Genomic DNA, 23,144 nt, shown 5'->3' with positions numbered 1-23,144 from the left:
ACGCCGGGCCGCCCGGAGGGAAATATCGCGGGCTACTGCATGTGTGCGTTCATTGCCCGGCAGCGAGGCATGACCAGGGGTCCACATTAAGTGGATGCGAAAAGGTGTGACTGAATCATTTTTCGGGATCTGTTTGAGAATTTGTTGTGCCGCTCTCGGAATGCCATGCCCTGATAGGAACGCCCGGCATGCCTGTTGAGAGTTCGTCAGTATATACTTTCCCCTGGGACACGAACGGCGTGTCGAATGGCGAGAGCAACGCCGAGAATTTCTCCGTACGTGACATTAGTGCCGCGCATTGCAGCAGAGTCCTTCAGGGATTCAGTGCCATCTAACACTACGGATGTATAGCCCTCTTGAATGCGCGCCGTGTCTGTGTATAGAGCCTGGGATTCTGGGATGTTTTCGAGCATGCGGTTAAGGTATCGCACACGAGCTTTACGCCGTCCTTTGTCATGCACTGGGTGCATATTACGCGGCAAGGGATGAATATTCACTACCTTACGTAGGGCGGGTGATAAGGTCGTTGGGCGGGCTTCAGGTTCAAGTGGTGGGACAGAGTGCCCTAACCGTGCAAGGAGATAGCGGCCAGTACGTGTGAGCAAGAGGCGCTGGCGGTGTCTGACCCAATGCGCCTCTAGTAGTTCTCCTAGTGTGTTATGCGTTCCTAAATTAGGGAGACAGTATGTGGAAGTATAGTGCGGTAGGCCATGGGCTAGCTTCGTCGCTTTACGAATGAGGGAATCAACGCGAAGTTGTTGCGCTTGGGTCAACCGCTGAAAGGGAAGATGGTATGTAAGACGGCTGATGATGCATGCCTCCACCAAGCGCAGCAGGTCCTCTTCTCGAAGACCCGAGCGCCTGTTAGGGACCCGCCTGATCATGGCCGGAATTCGCTCAGTTTGTCGGGATAGAAGGGAAACAGTATAGTTAGACCTGCCATCCGCCTGGACGTGTAGGTTTAGGATGCGAGCACGGCTGACCTGTGGTATGGGTATACCATCCACGTGTACAGTGATGGGCGGCATAGGTGAGGGCCTGCGGGAACGAATGATTATGAGCTCCGACTTTTGCAGAGCACAATTTAAGCCCCCTTTTCTCGCATACTCAGAGACAGTGTCGACTGCTTGCTGCAGTCGCTCTTGGATAGCACCGTCGCAACCGCGTGTACACCAGATAGTGATGTCGTCCGCATAAATAGCGTGAGCGACATCGGGGATCTGATCGAGAAGCCGGGGGAGCCCTTCAAGCGCGATATTGAATAGGGTGGGGGAAAGAACAGAGCCCTGTGGTGTCCCACGCCCTACAAGGCGGATTGTACCTGATCGATGCGGCCCGATTCCGATGGTAGCTGTGCGATCTCGAAGAAATGCGCGGATATAGTTGTACATACGAGCCCCACAATGCGACTCTGCAACATTGCGAAGGATACGTTCATGTGCAACATTATCGAACGCCCCTTTGAGATCTAAAGCGACAAGTGCTCTCGTTTGGGCGCGCGACGGTGGTCCTAAGACTTCCTCCCGTAATTGTAAAAGGACATCTTGGGCAGACAGATGAGCTCGATATCCGAATTGTGTGTTAGCAAAGAAAGAGTGTTCTTCCAGGAAAGGTTGCAGGCACCGCAAGAGTACGTGCTCCATTAGCTTACCGATGCATGATGTTAGAGAGATGGGCCGTAGATTTTAAACTTTTATAGCTTTACCCGGTTTGGGGATAAGTGTAATGTCAGCATGTCGCCACGCTTGGGGAAGTGTGCCTTCGCGCCAGTATTCATTAAAGATATGGGTTGTAGTTGATATCCGCGTCACTCAAGTTACGAAGGGTGGAAAGTCGGATTTGGTCCGCTCCTGGAGCCGTGTTTCGTCGTAGGTCTTGTAGAACCACCCTCACCTCGTCCGGGGTTATGTCGGCATCCAGCAATTCATTTTCCTCACCCACATACGGGTAATCGGGGTATTGTGGTGGCGGGCCTATGGGATTGAATTGATGTTCTAGTTCCGTGAGGAGCAAGTCAGGATCATCCCGGTACTCGTGCATTAAGATGTGCAGCTGCTGAAATGTTTTTCTCTTTGATGTGTTGGGGTCTGTGAGCGAACGTAGAATCGACCACGTTTTAGCTGTGCTTAATGTGCCTGAGAGGCGGTTGCAAAATTGTCGCCAGTTATTACTGGTGAGGGACGCTGCGTACTCCTCGGATTCCCGTGTAATTTCTTCTATACGTTTCCGAAGTTTTCTGTTGAGGCGTTGTCGCTTCCATCGCCGCGTCAACCCTCTCCGGGCGTTCCAAAGATGAAGTAAATGCGGATCTATGTCTGGTGTCTCAGTTGTGGTACGCACTGTACGCGTGGTGGCCTCAAGATCGTCAGCGAGAGACTCAAGCCATCGTTCGTAGCCCTGGCCCTCAGGCGGGTCTTGGCGGCGTTCCCTGAATTTTGTCCAATCTGTAATGCGCACATTTCGCTCTGGCCTGCGAGCGCCTCGTAACGACAGGATGGTTGCGACAATATAGTGGTCACTGCCAAGGTGCTCTTCTAAAGGCCCGTGCGCTACGACTGGGCCAGTATTGCGGACAAAGGCAAGGTCAGGACAGGTGTCGCGAGAAACACTATTGCCTATACGAGTGGCGTGCTCTGGGTCGGTGAGCAGTGTGTATCGCATGTTACAGATGGAATTCCATAAGCGGGTTCCCTTGGCTTGCGATTTAACGTAACCCCATGCGACATGTGGAGCGTTGAAGTCACCACATACCACACAAACCCGTCCAAGGCTGCCAAATTCTTTTAACAGACGGTAAAAACAGTGTGTACGCGAACGAGGGGAACTGTATACATTGAGGATAAACAAACTGTCGCCGCATTTTTCTTGCGTAATAACTTCCAATATTTGATGAGGAATGTCGCTACTCGTCGTATGCATGCGACATGTAACGCGTTTCGAGATCAGGGCTTTCACAAGAGGTGAGACACCCGAGAGCGGGCTGTAACCGGATAATGAAGGGGTGCAATTGGGTTCCTGTAAGAGGATGACATCCGGAGGATTTGTGGATGTGGCAACGTACTGTTGCAAGGAACCTCGTTTTTGACGGAATCCCCTACAATTCCACTGCCACACCATTAGCTGTGGTGGGTCACGCGGCGCCATCATCACGAGAGGAAGCAGAGGGGCGTGTATAGGGATGCGCGCGTCGGTTACCCCCGTTAGAGTTACCCACGTTAGAGTTACCCACGTTAGAATGTTGCGGCCGAGAGATGTGGTCGGGTGGCAGGCTGTCGCTGTAACTGCTAGGTTCAGGAGTTTGTATGTTATTATCTCGCGCCAGAGTACGTTCTATACATAATTTCACTTGCTCCGTAATTCCTATACGAAGTTCTTCCATCTGCTGTTCGATTCGGTCGAGGGCCGCCTGCATACTTGTACCCATGTCTGCCACCAGCGCGTCCATTTGTTTTTGCAAGTGCTCATAGCGTGCCTCCATGTCACGGCGTAAACGGGCGATTTCTACCAGGGGATCGGGAGCAGAGGATGAGGTAGTGAGAGGGGACGGAGTAGAAAGTGAAGTATGGGCTATAACGAGCTGTGGGAGATCCGCCGCTCGACTTACCTCCCGAGGTGCCTGTGTGGATATTTTTTGCGCCGAGATTCTCTGCGTCTCCGTGGGGGCCTGGGCCACCTTGGCAGAGGCGTTGGTAAGCAGGGCCTTCTTGTAGGGTTGTTGTGAGGGTGGTGCAGTTTGGTCAGGAGGGCGTTTCTCGGGCGGCCGCATTGATGCTCCGCGGGATCTGGACCGAGACTTGGAACGGGTCTGGGATTTGCGACGGGATCTCGAGTGAGACTTCGAACGCGCTCGCAGTGTCCCCTGAGTCGAGACTTGTGAGTGTCCAGTTGTTGCCATATCTTTGGAAGCAGTAGATGTGCTGGGGGGCTGCAGTTCACGCTGTTCTTTCTTCAGAGCTTTGCGCACCCACGCCTTGTTCGGTGTCTGGCGAGCGCGCCGTGGGCAGTTTGGGTCGGATGTAGGATGGCTTCCGTCGCAGGACCTGCAGTGAGGGGTGCACGGATGCGACGGGGCTGGGTGGTCAGTCCCGCATGTTGCACAAATAAGCACGTGTGGCGTGGGACAGTGGTCAGCCCAATGACCGAGCCGGTGACATATCTTGCAAACCAGTTGGCGAGGGCGATGAGGGTAGCAGCGGAGTTCAGCGCCGTAGAATCGCACATAGCGAGGCACTTTCAATCCTTCAAAGGTGACTAACGCAACGTTGGTCTGCCCCATCATACGTGCTTGAAGAATCTGGGTTCCAGGTGTCAAAATCGTGTCCACTAGCGTGGACGACGGCGTGCCGGGTACAAGACCGGGAACAATGCCCTTGCATGAGTTGTCTGGGGCAGCAAAATACGTTGTGATAGGATACACCCGCTGACCAAGCCTCAGTTCCCGCACCTTGTATAATGCGTCGGCAATATGTGACTTGGGTGTGCTTATGACTGCCAAGTTCTGCTGGGGCCGCAGGCGGAATATGATGTTCTGACGATCTTCGGTGCTCAAGCCTGCCGCGCTTCATAAAGCGTTGGCGAGTTCTGGGCGCGTCCAACTATCGAGGCAAAGTCCGCCGTGGGGTCGCAGAATTATCTTTTCATCGTGTAAAGGAAGCGGAGGCGGATTCTGATTCTGGCTCCGCTTGCGTGTGGTTTGCTGAGGGGCATAAGGAATGCCCGATGTATCTTCGGGGGGTTGTGCCTCGGCGTGCATATGGCGGGCGCGTCGCCTGTGTTGGACCGTCTTCCAACAACCTCCCGCATCGTTGTTCGTGTTGTCGCAAAGAGTAGTGTCCTCCTCCATCCTTTCTCCGGGTGGAGTGTCGACTTCAGGTTGTCGGGAGAAAGAATTGGAGACAGCAGGATCAGTTGCCGGTCTCGCAGTATTCGCCTCGGGTATCTGCGCTGCTACCGAGGGACGCGCGTCGGCGTTCGCCGTTGACCACAGCGTTTCATGTTCGTTGGAAACTGTCGTGGAGGCAGTCAAATGCTCCATCGAAACAGAGCGGGTAATAGGCCGAACGCCCTTGGTGCTCAGGTTGAGAAAACGTACCTTGGACGAGCTGGTGGATGGGCGTTCCAGGCTCATGGTAGGAAAAACACGCCTGGACAGCTATGGCCCCAACAGAGGCGGCTGCCTGGGAACCGCTTCAGAGCTGCAGAGACGTGGGCAGCGGCAACAAGCAAACGCACAGCAGCGAAGTCGTTGGCTGCTTGCGATGAGGAACGCGGCAACGTCGTAGATTCACAGCTGGGGAGTGGGCACGGCGGAACGCGCCGTAGTCGAAGGAGCCGAGAGACGAGCGTCCGCACTCCACGGTTGCCAGGGCTAGAATCCCTAGAAGGCGACGAGAAGCCATTTTTTAACGTTTTGGTTTCATGCAGACGCTAATAAACATCTGTCTCAGTTGATTGATTGATATGTGGGGTTTAACGTCCCGAAACCACCATATGATTATGAGAGACGCCGTAGTGTAGTGGGGGGCTCCGGAAATTTTGACCACCTAGGGTTCTTTAACGTGTCCCCAAATCTGAGCATATGGGCCTATAGCATTTCCGCCTCCATCGGAAATGCAGCCGCCGCAGCCGGGATTCGATCCCGCGACCTGCGGGTCAGCAGCCGAGTACATTAGCCAACTGAACAGCGACCGCCATGAACAAGCTCAGATCACGAGGAGTACGCGAAGAGCTCAGAACGTCAAGCTCATTCAAGAGGCGAGTACCATACTTGACAATGATGACGCGATGGTGCGACAAATAGAATAAGTTTATGACAGACAAAAGAATAGTTGCGGCAAGCTGAAAAAAAAAGTCGTAGCTTCGCCGCGAAGGTGAAGAAATGAGTGCAATGGCAACAAATTGGAAGGTTATGCGCAGAATGGCAAGCAGATCGAAACATGCCCCGCGTTTCTTCTGCACAAATGACGCACCAAACGTACCCACTGGAACAGATGAACGCGAATAAGATTCTCAGTTAATTGTGTCTTCGCCATGTCTGAAAACGCGCCCTTTTCGTAAACGGAGACTGTGCAGCGATTGAAGTCACTTTTGTGCGCCCGGTCACTACAGCAGAATCGTTCCGGTGAAATCCCAAGGCGAGCCAAGACGTACGATTGTATCAACCGCGAGATAAGCGCGCGCTTCGGCGTCCACCCTGCTCACTCTCCGCGGGAAAAAGTACGTAGGGGAGATGAGAGCGCGCCGCCGCGTTTCCCCCCAGGTTTCCCCCCAGATGCGCGTCACCAGCGGTAAGTGGTAGATATAAATAGCTTGCTGTTTGAACGGTAAAGGAGGGGCTCCTTCGGGGCTCAGTGGTTAACGCCTCGCACTCACAGTTCAGAGGTGCCAAGTCCGATTACGGGCGCTGGAGTCTTTTTGTGAATAATATTTTTCCTTGCGTTTTCCTATATATACAGATACGTATACATTTACGGTGAGTGGCGGTGACATCGATGGCAAATCCAGCTGAGAGTGTTCATATAATTGATATGGCAATAAAAGATAAACGAAGAGATTGAAAACTAGATAAGTTACGAGGCCTTCGAAGCGGAATACGATATTGTCGTCGACTATGAGGATAACGGGATCCGAACATAAGGCGAGTTTCAGAGTAAGCGGCGACAGTACAGTGAAACATCCGTGCTCTCACCACCCGTCGAAGTTCGCGACGTACCGGTGGCTACGGCACCTGCTTAAAAGCCAGAGGCCAAGTTGCCAAAGTTGACATCAGTCTTTTTGAATGTGACGTGCGTGTGAAACGGGTCCTGGGGGCGATTCGATCGGCTCTCACCAGAAACAAAAATCTCACCTCGACGGAAAAAAAAATTATCTCAGGCTCTTCATAAACGGCAACGGGGAGGCATCCACAGCGGGGCTTCCCACTACTAAAGCATGTTACGAAGACGCGTTGGCGATGGACTTAGACAACACTCTGTTAACAACACAGTACGTTTAATAAACACCAGCACGGCACACACTGTATATACAGATATACAAAAAAACTAATATTAATAAGTTCCCATTCAAACTTGGACCCACTAAGATTTCACTCCAACTGCACTACTAGCTAAACCGTTCTAGTCGGCATCGGGCATCTCTAGCGTTGTAGGACCGCTTAAGATTCGGGCCTATCTTACTCGGCACATTGGATGATCTTGACATCAAGGTCCTGATTGGTTGTGTCTGGTAGCTGTCGGGGATCTCGATGTTCTCTACGAATGTCGCCGTTGCCGCCGCTACCGGCGTGGTCGTCCGTCGTCGTCGTCGCCTGTTGTCGGTGACGTGGCGGATGTCTCGGTAGTTTCGCATAACGGCCGCAGGCGATACCCGATGCTTCACGGTGACGTGGCCACAGGGGGACTGTCTTCGGCGGCTTGCTTCGAAGGGGGCTTGCGCCAGGAACGATGGTGCTGGCTGCACGCTGCTGCTGCTTCCCGAGCAGTCTTCCTTGGAGCAGGTCGAGGTCTTCGTCTACTTCTCGGGATGCCCGCGTGACACGTTGCCTAGTCGCTGTCTTGACGCTCTTGTCGCCAGTGCGCTTGCTGGTGATGCGACCTTCTCCTTGCAAGCCCACGTAGACAATGCCAGCTCGTCGCTGCTCGCGCGCCGATCGCAGCTCGGGTCACGCACCTCATGCCTCGCTGTACAGTGCGCGCGCTCGTGCCATTTAGAATGTTGTCCGCTCCCGTTCGTCTTTTTTTTCTGCTATGGATATTTGCTCGTGACATACGTCCGCCTTCCAAGAGCTTTTTTTAAAAAAAACTGCTTCTTGCCAGCGTCTTTTAGATGCGGAGCATCTAATACTCGAGGCTTGTAGTGCGGCGCCGTCCGCTAGCTTCCTCCTCCTTCTTCCACCATCTGTGCATCCTTTCCTCCTCTACACACCGCGCGCGCTTCACTCCTCCACCATCTGTGCACCCTTCCTCCTCTACACACCGCGTGCGCTTCTCCTCTTCACGAACATTCGCTAGCTGTGTAATGTAGCGCGCATGCGCCGTCACGCTTCGAGAACATCGGCAGCTCACGCGCGCGCATGCGCCGTCGCGCTTCGAGAACATCGGCAGCTGACGCGCGCGCATGCGCCGTTGCGCTTCTCCCCCTTCTCGAACATTCGACAGCTGACAGTGCATGCGCCGTCGCGCTGTATATATACTCAAGGTCGGTGCTCGCTCGCTCAGTTGCCGCTCGTCGGTTGGTTTGTACGGCGCGTCGACGTCCGAGGTCGCAATGATCGACGTCCCTTCGACCAGCGCCGGCCAAAGTGTTGGCGGAACCGCAACCAAGTCGTCGTCCGAAGACAAGGCAGCGCGGAGAAGAGCTTGCGACGCCGAACGTAAACGTCGGCGTCGCGCAACGCACGACGACTGCAAACACCACCAGCCGACCACCATTCGCGGAACCTGCATCGACCACGTCTTTGCAAATTTCGACCTACGACCGCCGCAACCCGATCCACTCACTCTTCACTTTACCGACCAAAAAGCCATCGTGCTCAAAGTTCGTCGCAATAAATAAACACCGCCCTTTCGCATACGTGTCGTACGTGTTCACTCATTTAACACCCCTCCTACAACCACGTTAACCAATTTAGCCAGCGACCCAAGTAAGTCGCAATTTAACACCCCATTTCACAACCACGTTAACCAATTTAGCCATCGACCCAAGTAAGTCGCACTTTAACACCCCAATTATATGCTCCGCATCCTCCTCAGTGTTCCCCCGAGGGAAGCTGCGGGCAATTTTTTCTTTATCTGTTACCTTTTGTGCTCTCCTATTTTTTATTGCCTCCTCCGTTCAACTTACTTTCAGGCACCCACATCATGACGCTACACTAAGCTGCTTAGCGTCCAGGAGTTTATACACCGAAACTCTGCATGACCATCCTCTCAAAAAGAATGACTAGAAGCACCACGCAGCACTCACTGTTGAAGAATGCTCACAAACTCTGGGTACAAAACTGTACTTCAACAGCAGTCATTGTTCTCCTAACACTTTCTACACAGGAGCCACCAGATTGATAAGGTATTCTCCAAAAGGTGCTTTTTGTTGTTTCGCGTCTTACCGTTTTTCAGGGCCTATTCCCGAACCACTGTCTAAGACACTCAATACAGCTGTGGCCTCTTTTTGCTATCATCCTTCCGGCGCCTCTTCAGAAGCACTTTCCTAGGTAGCGTCCGCCCTCTGGTGACTTCGCTGGTTCCTCACCACAGCGCTTTCAAAGTAGTCTTGTTCTTTTGCCTCTCGCGCCTACCGCTGCCAACTTTCACGGCCCTCTTTGTGTCCTGATAATTTAGATCAATTCTCCTTGCTTTTGGGACTGTCTCGTTCTGTTTATTTCCACGCGACTTACATCCAGTGTCTCAAGAATATCATTCTTTTAGGCACTCTCTGCAATTATCTTTCTCGAATGCGTCCTGCTTTCACTTTCAATATGCAGGCCCATAAGCGAGCGGCCATTCTTCGCCTCTAGGCTACCTGTACAAGTCGCCTTCGCTTCTTCTCTGCTAGAAGCCCTTGATCTGAGAAAGTAAGGACACTGAACTCCGTGCGCGCGTTTCCTCCTCTATTCTTCTCTCCCGCCCCCGGCGCGCGCTGCAGCAACACCGACTAAATTCCAAGGCCGAAAGGCTGCCGCAGTGACGTCAGAGGGTGGAGGCCCAGTTACGCCGCGAACGCTGCGGAAAGCCGGTGTTTCGTTCGCGTTTTAGGAGAACAAACGCTCCCGCTCTCGCAGCTGCTGCGGCTTGATTGGGCAGAATAAAAGATGTGGAAAAAAAAGTCTTACTGAGCATGCTCAGTTGGGTAACTGGGCCTCCACCCTCTGACGTCACTGCGGCAGCCTTTCGGCCTTGAAATTTAGTCGGTGTTGGCTGCAGCCGGTGCCACTTTCACCGGTGCTCCCACGGACGCGCCACCAAATTCAATGAAGGCGCGTGATTTCGTGCCACTTGCGCACCCTGGGATTGTAGCTAATTTGGAAAAATGGTGATCATATGATAGAGAACACTGCAATGAACGTTTATTAAAGATTAGTTTCTTCCGAAAGCCCTGTAAATTTAGCGTGCTACTTTAAAAGCAGCTTCATGGAGAGTTCTAGGATGCAGGTTTTGTTTTTTTTATTGCGATAGCAAATATAAGCACACCCTCAGTTGGATTGTGCTGCTGGTGTCGGCGTCGTTGTCATGCACTGTATATGTATACGTATCTATATATATATGAAAACGCAAAAAAGAAAAAAAAACAGAAAAACACTCCGGCGCGCGGAATGGAGCGTGGGATCTCTGCGTCGTGAAAGCGAAGCGTTAACCACTGAGCCACCCCGGAGCACATCCTTCACCGTTGAAACAGCAAGCTACTTATATTTACCACTTACCGCTCATGAGCATCTCGGGGGTGGAGGGGGGGATTGTGTTTTCAGTATTACCAGCAAGATTCAATATTACCAGCAAGATGGCGCAGTGAGCTCGTGTCGACACATCGCGCGGTGGCGCCTGCTCTAATCTCCTACGCGTACTTCGCCCGGCTTAAAGAACGGGAGCGACGCTTCCTCATGCGCCCTTATCTCGCGGCGGTGAGGAGGGAAGGTCGTATGCCTTGACTGGCCTCGGGTTTTACCTGGAACAATTCTGCTGTAGTTACCGGGTGCACAAAGGTCACAGCAATCATTGCAGGCTCCGTTTGCGAAAAGCGCGCGCTTTTCAGATACAGCAAAGTAACAAATGAGACACTTATTCGCGTGCATCCGTGCCTGTGAGTACGTTTTGTGCGTCATTATTTCGTGAGGAACGCGGGGCATGTTTTCACATGCTTTCCATTCTGCGCGTGACCTTTCAATTTGTTACTATCGCGTTCATTGCTTCTCTTTTCCGGCAAAGCTGTGACTTTTTTTTTCAGATAACATGCTTTACATTCGCATCATATCTGGTTTTGCTTGTGTCAACTGCTAAGGGTTTGAAGATTTTTTACCCAAATCATTGCAAACTATGTGGCTCAGATTGGTCTTCAGTGCAATATAGCGACAACGTAGAGAAAGCAGCTGATCACTAAGACACAATGTATGATTTCGTTCACAAAATTACAAGTGACTGGCATGCAGCAGTGCTAAAGATAATTGGTAGATGACTTCTTGAAATTATTACCTAACAATCATGATCGTAACTAAATCTTCGTGGCCAAACTCATCGATGCTATGATATGGGCTCATGTGACATCAATAGAAGAAGGTCCCCAAAAACACATTAAGGTTATTTGAAAGCACTCAATGAGCGAGCGAGGCTTTTAGGCCTCTGCCTCGAAGTTGATATCACCGGAAAGCGAATGCGATCCCGTGAACACCCCTTGCACGTCACCCGTATGCGCGAGAAAACCAAACAATAATCGGCACGCAGTCATGCGCGTGCTGACACTCAAATTCAAAGTAAATTAAGGATCTAAAAAACGCCATTCTCGCCAACAGCAATAAGCAATATTACGGACGTGCTTGTCGTTTAGACGAAAGCCTTAGATCCCTCATCAAACGTGAAATATGACTGTCACCGTCTCGCGTCGAAGGGAACAGGCGATGGAAAACAATCATCTTGAGATGGCGTCACCATATCACAGAAATCTATTACATGCCGCAAAATTTGTAGTGGCATAATGACGTCACAATGCCGACACGTGACGTAACATACGCCACGGGATATAGCGGCTCATTTTCGCTATCAGGAAGGTACTGTTTTTTTTTCGACAATTTTTTTCCGACAGAAGAACAATAACCGCTTTATTAATTAACTCAAGCGAAGTTGATTTGAAGCGGGCCTCAGCCCCAGCTTAGGCATCGGCCACGAGCCCTTGGGCTCGGGCGGCTTCTTTGGCTCGCTGGACGGCTCACAGTTGTTCTAATAAGGAGCTAAGCAGGACCTCCTTCCTGCGCGTCTTGCGGTCTGAGACTGCCTCTTCGTAATTTTTGTCTGTTGTGCCGTCTAAACTCGAGCATTCCCATAGCATGTGGGAAAGTGTTGCCCTGTCATCGCGAACTTTGCATTTATCTGTAAAATACAGATCCGGGTAACAGAGACGAAAGACAACTGGATCTGCGTACGTATATGTTAGCAGTTGTCGTCACGCAACTGCATGTTTTTAGGGTCGAAGCTCTTTATGGCGTCGCTTGTGCGTCCCCCGTTGTAGTGTGCAACCTATGGCAGATACCTCCATACCAGTGGCACATACTCACCATCGGGCACATATTCGCACGTCTACATGTTACGAAAAACGTAGCACGACGTCGTTATCACACTGACGGTGTTAACAAAGCGCTGACAGCGGAAAAGTGCTACATACTCTCGTTTACTCCTTGGATTGTCAGCTGGATAGCAGTACTTGTATGTGATAAATATATTGTAACAGACTAGAAAAAAGGTAGAGAAGAGAAGCAGAGGAAGACGAAGAGTCTTGGCACGATCGCAGTGTGCATACAAAAACGCTGAATTTACTGTTAAATCGGCGAAGAGAATACCCTATAGCCCCTGGTGTAATTCCAACTGTTCACGAGATCACAGACGAAGACAGGCAGCTTGGAAGAAGCTAATACATTATCAGTCCCCTAAGAACTGGTCAGATTATAAATTTCTTGCCGCTGTATTTAAACACACGGTGGCCCAAGCTAAAGAAGATTATGATAAAAGACATTTCGATTTTCTCTCTAAATCCAAAAATAAGAAAGTTTTATTTCAATATATGCGATCTCGCAAAATCCTGCCGTCTACATTAAATACTGATTATGAAAAACTATCATTGGAAGAAACGAAGAACTCTTTAGAGTCAATTGGCAGAGGTCTAGAAATTAGATTTTCTTCGATTATGGCTTTCAACTGGCAAAAGTCTAGCATAAGCACTGACTTCGAAAACGTAACGCTGTCTGAAGCATCAAAAGTCATTCGAGATCTACCATCGTCAGCTTCTGGTCCAGATGGAATCACAGTTCCTATGATTAAAATTTTATTCAAGCTATCCCTCGGCGACGTCCTCAATCTTATAAACTACTCTTTAAAGAATGCCTGGATACCGTATGACTGGAAAATATCTAAGGTAATCCTATTAATATAAAAGCAAGGATTAGGTTTTACCATAGAAAACATCAGACCCATCTCGCTAACTTCGAACATGGTGAAACTCATAGAGAGGGTTCTAAAGGGCCGAATAAACTCCTGGATGACGAATAAGGTCATATTAAAGCCAAATCAAATTGGTTTTCGTTGTGAATGCTCAATTTGGTGCGCCCATGCGGATTTAAAGAGTCGAACACAGCTTGCTCGTAAAAGGAAACAGTACGCCGCATTAGTAACTCTCGACATAGCTAAAGCGTACGACAGTGTCGAGCACTCTATTCTACTGACCACCTTGCATAGTCTAAAGTTTCCTCAGTATATTACTGAGTGGATAGCAGAATTCCTAAAGTCAAGGGAATTGTATTGCGTGAAGGATGGCTGTTCTTCGCATAAATTCAAACAGAAACGTGGTGTTCCCCAAGGGTCCGTCCTATCTCCAGCATTATTCAATATACTGATGAGCTCTATTCCAATTGTTAAGGATGTCAGTGTGTACATTTATGCAGATGATATCGCGTTCTTCGCTGCAGAGAGCGACATTTACTCACTACATCAAAAACTGCAAAGATATAAAAATACACTAGAAATTTGGTTGCAATCCATTTCATTGTCATTGAACATCAGTAAAAGTGCGCTCTTGGTGTTTTCTATAGCAGATACAGTTTCAATTTCTGTATTGTATAATCGGGAACCTATTCCACAAGTTGATTCAGTCAAGTACTTAGGAATGATTTATAATGAAAAGCTAAATTGGAGCCCACACATTGAATATATAACAGCAAAGCCACAACGGGCGTTAGGTTTATTACGCAGGTTAAGCAACAGAAAATACGGGCTGCGCAGACACACGATGTTAATGATATATAAAATGTATGTGCGACCAATATTGGAATTTGGGTGCGTATTATTCTCGTGGGCCGCTGGTTATAAAATTAAATCGCTAGTAATGTTAGAGCGAGAAGCCCTGCGAATATGCCTGGGACTTCCCAGGTTCGTGGCGAATAATGTATTGTATCAAGAAGCACGATTGCCAACACTCCTCTGTCGATTCCGCATTCTAACGGTTCAAACCTTCTTAAAGTTCTACAGTTTACCGGCGCGAAGATCAGAGTACGCATTTATCAGCGACCCTGACTCTTTTTTTCTTGCACATTGGCCTCGATTTCATACCCCTCAGATAATTTTCGTTAAAAAGAAACGGGCTTGCATAAATGTAGACATTAGCACAGTAATTGAAACTAATTCTTCAACCATCAACATTAGAATAGAGTACGATGAAATCTTCCCCCCACAAGCCAAGTTGCAATCTCTTAGATTTTTGACCACTTCGTTAAACGATTACTTGGTACATGCAGAAACAAAAAATGTAATAGCTACAGATGCTTCTGTCAACAATAAAAAGGCAGGCGTAGGAATTGCGTCTGATTTCCTCGGCTGGTCTTTTTCAGTAAGGCTTCCAGATTTCACTCCTATGTTTGAAGCCGAGCTAGTAGCTATTATTTAAGCTCTTCGTAAAATTCCTACGACCGAGACCAGTGCAATCATCCTAACAGACTCACTTTTAGTGTGTGCAGCTCTGACAACCTCTGAACAATCTCGTGCCCTAGCAGCGTTCCAGACATTAGCACCGCCGCATTTAAAACTCCTCAAATTAGTGTGGGTCCCAGGTCACTGCGGATTACAATTAAATGAATTGGCAGATGCTTTGGCACGAGTATCACTCGATGAACCAGTAATTTCAGTTGTTCCCGAGTTAGATTACTTATCAGGGGTTAGATATAGGAAATTCGCTATTTTTACAGATAGTTTAGAAAATATCACACAATGGACAATTTATCAGCACCTCAAATTTTCATGGAAAGCCCAGTAGAGTCCGCCAAAAAAACTTGAAATTATAATCTCCAGATTCCGGTGCCGTGTCCCCCCATTAAATTTTTATTTACACAGAGCTGGTCTGACACTTTCCCCCCTTTGTCCGTTCTGCGAAGAATCAGAAACTATTGAACATTATTTTGGCTCATGTCGTAACTATGCATTAATTAGGAAACGACTTTTAGATATTCCATTTGCGAAGCTAGGTTTAAATTTAACCACAGAAAATGTTCTAAGTTTTGGTGCCTCTGTTTTGGGAAATTGCCACAGAGATGCATTCGATTCAGTGTGTAATTTTATTCAAGACTCTAAACGTTTTTCAACATAAAGCCCACGTTAACAGATAACCCCCCCCCCCAAAAAAAAAACGGGTTGAAAAGTAATTTTCAATTCTGGATAAATCCGTGACATACCAAATTAATCGGGTTTGGAACCAGCTGTCTGGTCGGCTTCTAAAATCAAGTTGTAGCTATTAGTGTCTACTTTGTTGTTGATTCTTTTTTCTCACTGTCGAAATCTTTGGTTTCTTTCTTTTTAACATACTGTCTTCACTATACAACTCCCCCAACCCCCCCCCCTTTTTTTTTCGTTGTAAGCAATAATGCAGTTATCGTCCATATGAGACTATATGTTCTCTTGGCCAATCCCCCAAAGTGGGTACGAGCCATGGATTAGAGGATACAAACAAACAAACAAACAAAGCTGCCGCAAACGAGCATCGTTCACCTCCTGTAAATAAAACCATCTTATCACAGCTCGCTGTTACAGTTGTGGTGGACGTGCTGGGTAATCGACATCCGAAGACGGAAGGTGAACCGCAAGTTCTTCGACGGAGCCGTCGCATTGCTGGACTTCCATCGAATCCATCTGGTCTGGACATGTCCCACAACGCAATGTTGAAATCACATGTCCCACAACGCAAAGTTTTAGATGTTGAAATCTTGCCTCCGGGTTATGTAGTTTTACGCAAAGACAGACTATGTGGTCGTGGAGGGGGTGTAGCACTTTTTATCAAAAATCACATTGACTTTTCTTTGCTTCCTGATCTGCCAAACACAGAATCTATCTGGTGCAAGTTAAAAATTTCTGGCCAGGCTATTGCTGTAGGAGCTATTTATCGCCCTCCAAACGAAACTTCTGACGTTTTTTCTGATATTACCAACTATATTTTAGATCGCAAGCTTCACCTAGGCAAATTAATTTTGAGTGGCGATTTCAATGCCCCGTGCATTGACTGGAACAATTTTGCATCCTACGGTCGTGACAAAAAAGCTTTGTGACTCGCTCGTAAATATGGCACTGTCATTTGACCTCACTCAAATTGTCACCTCCCCTACCCGTGAAAATTCAATACTTGACCTTGTCTTCATAAGCGACGAATTTTGCAAAAAGGGACACCACAGTGAGGTTGTCACAGGTTTGTCTGATCACAATGCTGTAATTGCGTGCCTCAACATAGTGTGCCCGCCAAAACGACCTGAATTTAAGCGTGTGTTTGATTTTAGTCGTGCCGATGACAACTCTATTATCGATACGCTGTCATTTAGTTTTGAAGATTTTTTTCCTAGCAGTGAACACAGTGATGCAAATGTACTCCTTGGTCATTTTCATGGTATTGTGCAGGAGTGCATATCAAAGTTTGTGCCCCAAAGTGCAATAAATGCAATCCAAAACATCCGTGGTACACACGGGAAATCATTCAACTAACTCGCCGTGTAAAGCGACTTCGCAAAGGTCGTCCTCTTTTGTCAGCTGCGCGATCACCACTGCTTAATCCTTTGAAGTGTACTTTGAAGGCGAAAATGCAGGAAGCGAAAAATTTCTATTTCAACAATACATTGTCACGGTTTATGGTAGAAAACCCGACCGAATTCTGGAAGTCCATTAACCCGAAGTCATCTGTTCAGTCTTGCTTCCTTATAAATGACCAATCATGCTCTGATTCTAACACTATTGCAGAAAGCTTCAACAACTATTTCAAGTCCGTTTTCTCTCGTGATGATGGCACTATCCCAGATTATGCTTGCAACTTTGTTCAGTCTACAATTCCAGACATCACAATCTCTTGTTCAGGTGTTCACAATTTGATACTAAAATTAGATGTGACTAAAAGTTTCGGTCCTGATGGCATTCCTAATACGTTCTTGAGGCGGTACTCCGAATGGTGCGCTCGTTACTTGACTGTCATTTTTAATAAATCGTTTGCTCCCATACTTTGGAAGACAGCTAATGTAGTCCCGTTATTTAAATCTGGCAATAAGCAGCTCATTCCAAATTATAGGCCAATTTCCCTAATTTCAACAAGCTGTAAACTACTGGAACATATCATTCATAAACATATTGTTGAGTATTTGGACGCAAACAACCTTCTGTCCCGGTGTCAGCATGGCTTCCGAGCTGGATTTTCTACAACAACGCAGCTCCTGGAATTCACCCATGACATTGCCACATCACTTAACAAAAGGGGTCAAACAGATGCAATTTTCCTAGACTACTCGAAAGCTTTCAACAACGTATGCCATAAAAAACTTCTTCTAAAACTTAGTTCCTTTCTTAAAGATTCTAAATTACTCAGTTGGATTGCGGATTATTTGCGTTCTCGATCTCATTTCGTTACTTTCAACCAGGTGCAGTCATCCCCTGTTGAAATCACATCCGGTGTGCCGCAAGGCTCTGTGCTAGGGCCTCTCTTGTTTATTATATTTATTAATGATGTTGTTAATGTCATCTCTGGAACCCCTGTAAACATACGTCTGTATGCCGATGATTGTGTACTGTATAACTGCATTACTACCTTTCAAGACCAGTCAGTCCTCAACAACGTATTCTCGTTATTCTGCGATTGGAGCTCAACGTGGCAAATGCCCATAAATTACAAGAAAACTGTAGCTATGACTTTCTCAAATGAAAAACAGCCTCTCAGTTTCAGTTATAACTACAATGGGTCCACCCTAGCACATGTGAGTGAATTCAAATACCTAGGCATCACCTTTACACATGACCTTAAATGGGGCAAACATGTTGATCAGATAACTTGTCAAGCTCTAAGGAAACTTGGTTACTTAAAGCGAAGATTGAAAAACTCGACAAAAGATTGTAAGTTAACTGCCTACAAGACACTATTGAGACCGATGCTCGAGTACGCCTCTGTGGTTTGGTCGCCTCATCTTGAGCAAGATAAAAACAGGTTAGAATCTGTGCAGAATAAGGCTATACGGTTCGTTTTTAACCGTTATGATCGGGACTTCTCCCCGTCTTCACATGCTCATTTGTTGTCACTTCATTCACTGGAACACCGCCGTACACGTGAGAGTACTATCTTGTTGCACAAGATTGTACACAAAATGACCCGCGTTCACGCGCCCTTATCTTTCGCTGATATACCAGCGCGTACAACACGTAGTACAGACGCTTTGAACCTTGTACCTTTCAGGTCTCGTTTGAATTGTTTCAAATTCTCTTTTTTTTCCGCTTGTGGTGGAAGTTTGGAACAAGCTTGATGGTGCATTGCGTAGAATGAACACTGTAGAGTTCGGGAAAAATTTTATGAGTTAGTCACATAAATTTGTGCGCACTATTGTTTGTTTCTGTGCTTTCGTTGATTTTTCTGTACCCGCTGCTGCAATGTCCCAGGCATGGGACAGCAGTATTTGTAAATAAATAAAATAAATAAAATGAACACCGACCCCTCTAGACTTCTGCGCCGACCAGTTCGGCTCCACAACTGAGAGATGCTCGTCCCTTTGCCGGCAGACCAGATGAAGACGTCGAGGGTTGGCTCATCCATTACAAACGGGTGAGCGCCGCTAACAGATGGGATGCCGCTTCTCAGCTTTTGTACGTCGCGTTCTTTCTGCCGGATACGGCATTAATGTGGTACGAGAATCGGGAGGAAATGCTAACGACGTGGGACAGATTTGTTTCTGAAATCAAAGAGCGTTTCGGCGACCCAACAACGATAAAGAAAAGAGCAGAACAGACGCTAATGCAACGCGCTCAAGTGCCAGGTGAAACTTGCACGACCTACATTGAGGAAGTCATAAAGCTATGTAGGACCATTGACTTCGGAATGTCTGAGGAAGACAAAGTCGGGCACATTCTAAAAGGAATCGCCGAGGATGTTTACAGTTTCCTCGTCGCGAAAGACACCTTGACATCTGTCACCGATGTCATTCGTCATTGCCGCAATTTCGAGCAACTAAAGCCGAGGCGCATCACGCCAAAGTTCGGCAGGCTACCCAATGTGACGACCATCGCGAGCATAGACAACAACCAGGCGCTTGATCTTGCAACAACAATCCGGCAGATAGTACGTGAAGAACTCGGCCTGTACGCGCAAGTGGCAAACCGCCCAAGCACTCATCCCCCCTATCAGCCACCAGAGTTCGAGCGAAACGTTGCTTCATTCTCTTCGCACCGAGTGTCGGAGGGCTTTGAGGATTCTGATGCCACACCTCAGTATCAGCCACGTCTATACGATAGAGATCCTGCCTATGACGCACGATCACGACGAGCACAGCCACATTCTTATACTCAGGGCTCTCAGCCGGACTACGTCTCGCTGTGGCAAGGACAGTACCAACCCTACTACCAAGATGTAACTTACGACGAATACAATGAATTCCAGAGAGTGGCAGAAATCCGTTCTTCGCGTGATAACGAACTTCCTCGCCGACAGCAGCGGCCCAGGATTTGTTCCAATAAATATGGTATAAACCGTGACCCTCCCGTGTGCTACAACTGTGGTTTCATTGGGCATATCGCTCGGTATTGCCGCCGACAACGCCGCTAATCACGAAGGACACCAGCCATGTCTTCGCCACCAAGACCCGGTGCTTCATATGACCTGCGGACAACCGACTTGTTTCCAAGGGACCGTTTTTCGCGCGAGACCAGACGCAGTGATTCGCCAGCATCCGAGCGGAGTTTCACACCACCATCCAACCGTTCTCGTCGCTCGCCGTCTCCTCTGCGTCGTTTTTCTCCGCTGCCGGAAACTACACTGTAAACCAAATTACACCCAAATAGGTGTTTTATAGTGTCTATAACTCACACCCCAACACCCCACGAAATGGGTGTATCAAGCAGGACTACACCTATATACCGTGGGCGGATTTCCGAATTTACACCCTATGGCACAAACATTTTTGGGGTGTAAAAGCAAATGTACACCCAAGTGGCCTTAAGGGAGCGAGGGTGTAAAAGCGAATGTACACCCAAGTAATCTTAAGGGCGTAAGGGTGTAATATTGCTATGACACCCTAACACCCTTAAAAAACAAAAGTAGTGTAGGGGTGTAATTCGCCCAAACAGCAAAAAGGGTGTGGGGGTGTTCATGCTGAATAATGCCCCAACACCCATGCGAAAAATACCATGATTCGAGTGTTACCCCTTTCCAGTAGGCTCCTGTAGAAGCACGTGAAAGCTTACCCTTTAGCTAGACCTTTCATGTTCAGATGTCCTATTGTAGTGGCTCCTGCCACCGTGTGGTAATCCTGGCCCTAGCACAGCTTTTCGGGTGCATATATGAAGCACAGCATATAAGGCTCTCACATATAACATGTAATCCTAGCTGAATCCGAAGGCATCACTCAAAATGAGCTGTCACACATAACAGAATGTTCACAAAGTCATGCCATAGTGCAAAATGAAATCAAGCTTTATTTTATTAGAAACAGAGCACATGCAGGCTTCAGAGACAAATTGTACCTTAATCAAAAGCCTTTTTCAATTGTGCAGAGCAGAGTGCCAATTGCTACAAAAGACCGAAAATCAGACGTGAATGGTACGGCATGGAGCTCTAACAACCGATGCATGCATATCGAAGTACCACAGAAGAGCCTTTATTTGCACTTAAAAATGAAGAACTAATTTTAACACGCTTCAATGCAGCACAAAAGCACAATGCAGTGAAGCATACAAACAGCAGGAAGAGTAGTGCAATGCAGCATGCCTTATTTCTCCAATATACTGAAATAATATATCAATACACACTACAATTGCCTAGTTTGCATGTGTTGTCACATGCCTTATGCATAATATGCAAGGCTAGTGGCATTCTAATGAATGTAATGACAAAACAGTCTTAAAATGGCATTTTCAATTCACAATAGCCCTTGTGTGTTGAGACATTCAGAATACTGGAAAAACAATAATACAGGAGTGAAAACAATAGGCAAAAATACAATAGCCTAACAATGTCACTAGATACTAACCATGCAGAATAATTGATTTAAAGATGTAAAATATCAAGCGCATCACATAATATGTCCCCCTGAAACAATGCAACATCAAGGAACATAAAATGAACACACAAAAGCAAGGTGAAAGATTAACCACCTACAGCTAGCAGAGGTGGAGCAGCCAAGCTATCATATGAAGCAATATTTTGGAGCATCATATCTTGCTTTTCCAGGGAGAAAATTCAAATTTGGAGCAGGTTTCAGGAAAAACAAACGCAGCATTTTTGAGCCTGAAATTTTAAATTTACAGCATGGATTGATATGTGCAGTTTAGCGTCCCAAAACCACCATATGGTTATGAGAAACGTCGTAGTGGAGGGCTCCAGAAATTTTGACCACCTGGGGTTCTGTAACGTGCACCCAAATCTGAGCACACGGGCTTACAGCGTTTCTGCCTCCATCGGAAGTGCAACCACCGCAGCCGTGATTCGATCCCGCGACCTGGGGGTCGGCAGACGAGTACCATAGCCCCTAGACCACCGCGGTGGGGCTCCAAATATACAGTAGTACAACAAATTAGACTGAATCACACAAAAAGAAAAATATATGTAGAAATCATTTGATATCCGCTAATTCATTCAAAATATACGAAAGTGCAGCTATTTCAATAAAAGCACTCTTGAACTGTCTCACAGTGCAAACAATGCTAACCTCCCTATTTACGAACGCTCCTCGACTCTAATCTCGTCCTTACCTTGAACTAGCCGAGCACAGCGCCACCGCTTGTCTAAAAATGACGCTGCGTTTCTCGAGAATCGCTGCAGATTATCCCTGATATTGGGTGACTTGCTCTGCCTAGAGGCTGCGCTGGAATCAATTTTTTGAAGTCAAGATGAAGCATTTAGTGAAGGGACGTTCTGAAATACGGGGGTAAAACTCACAGTAGTATTTGTCGAGGTTGTCAAACTAGTTCACAGGCGACCCAGAAATTCCAGATATTCGTAAAGAAGGAGCTCAAGGGGGTGGCCAAAAGAAAAAAAGTGGCATATGATTTTCTTTATCGTCGCTTAAGGCTGCAAAAACCTCATAAATCACTCTGACAGATGGCAAGCACTCATACTAGTACTCGTTATTGATTGGCATCTGCATGGCAGAGTAATATAGGGAAAAAATATTTTGTGTCCTGTGACAGAGAGTACTAGTAGCCACTTCCAAATCATAAAGCACTTTTTCGCAGAGTGAAAGCACACTCTGGCAAAAGCGACTTAAAAAGCGTTATGGAAGTCATAGAGAGAGGGGGAGAACTTTCTTTCAAACCGTTCTACTCTTTTCTTTTGCTGTGAGGTTAGAATATAGCCAATTAAAAGTTACAATTACGGTTGGAACATCTGTATTAGATTGGATGATGATGACCCCGCCTCGATGGTTTATTCGCCAAGGTACTCAGCTGCATTTTTCATGCAGGCGAAAATGCTGTAGACCCATTTGCTTAGATTTGGGTGCACAAGAACCCCAGGCGGCCGACATTTCTGGAGCCCTTCCCTAAAGCGTCTCATAATCAAATAATGGCTTTAGGACATTAAACTGCACACATCAATCAATTGGATGGTGATGCACAAACATACATTGAATAATGAATTTTATGTTTCTTGATAAAAACAACAATACTGAGAAATAATTGAGGCTGTTTGGGCATTTCATACTGGTTTTATGCAAAATTAGGAAATTGTATCCAATTGACACAATTGGCGTGGCTGCTGTTCTCTTGAACATGCAAATATGAATACGGAAATAGCATGTAATATTATGCTACAGACATTAAACATGTGCTGTAAATAGACATGAATGCCTGAATTGAACAGTCAATTTCGCGACGGAACGACCGCACAAAGAAAACACATGGACAGGACGGGTGCTCACTAGCAGCTGTTTGTACCATATATTCATAATATAGCATATATTC

General features: G+C 47.4%; 1 protein-coding gene across 3 annotated transcripts in view; it reads left to right on the top strand.

Annotated features, from left to right (window-relative positions):
* The window catches only part of LOC119163028 (TBC1 domain family member 25), a 408,328-nt gene that overhangs the window by 300,442 nt on the left and 84,742 nt on the right, over positions 1 to 23,144 (top strand). The gene's annotated exons all lie outside the window — the stretch shown is intronic.

The sequence above is a fragment of the Rhipicephalus microplus genome, unplaced genomic scaffold (assembly GCF_043290135.1).
Source record: "Rhipicephalus microplus isolate Deutch F79 unplaced genomic scaffold, USDA_Rmic scaffold_13, whole genome shotgun sequence".
NCBI classification, from domain to species: Eukaryota; Metazoa; Arthropoda; class Arachnida; order Ixodida; family Ixodidae; genus Rhipicephalus; species Rhipicephalus microplus.
The sequence above is the reverse complement of the archived record's forward strand: the minus strand, read 5'-3'. Positions and strand labels throughout refer to the sequence as shown.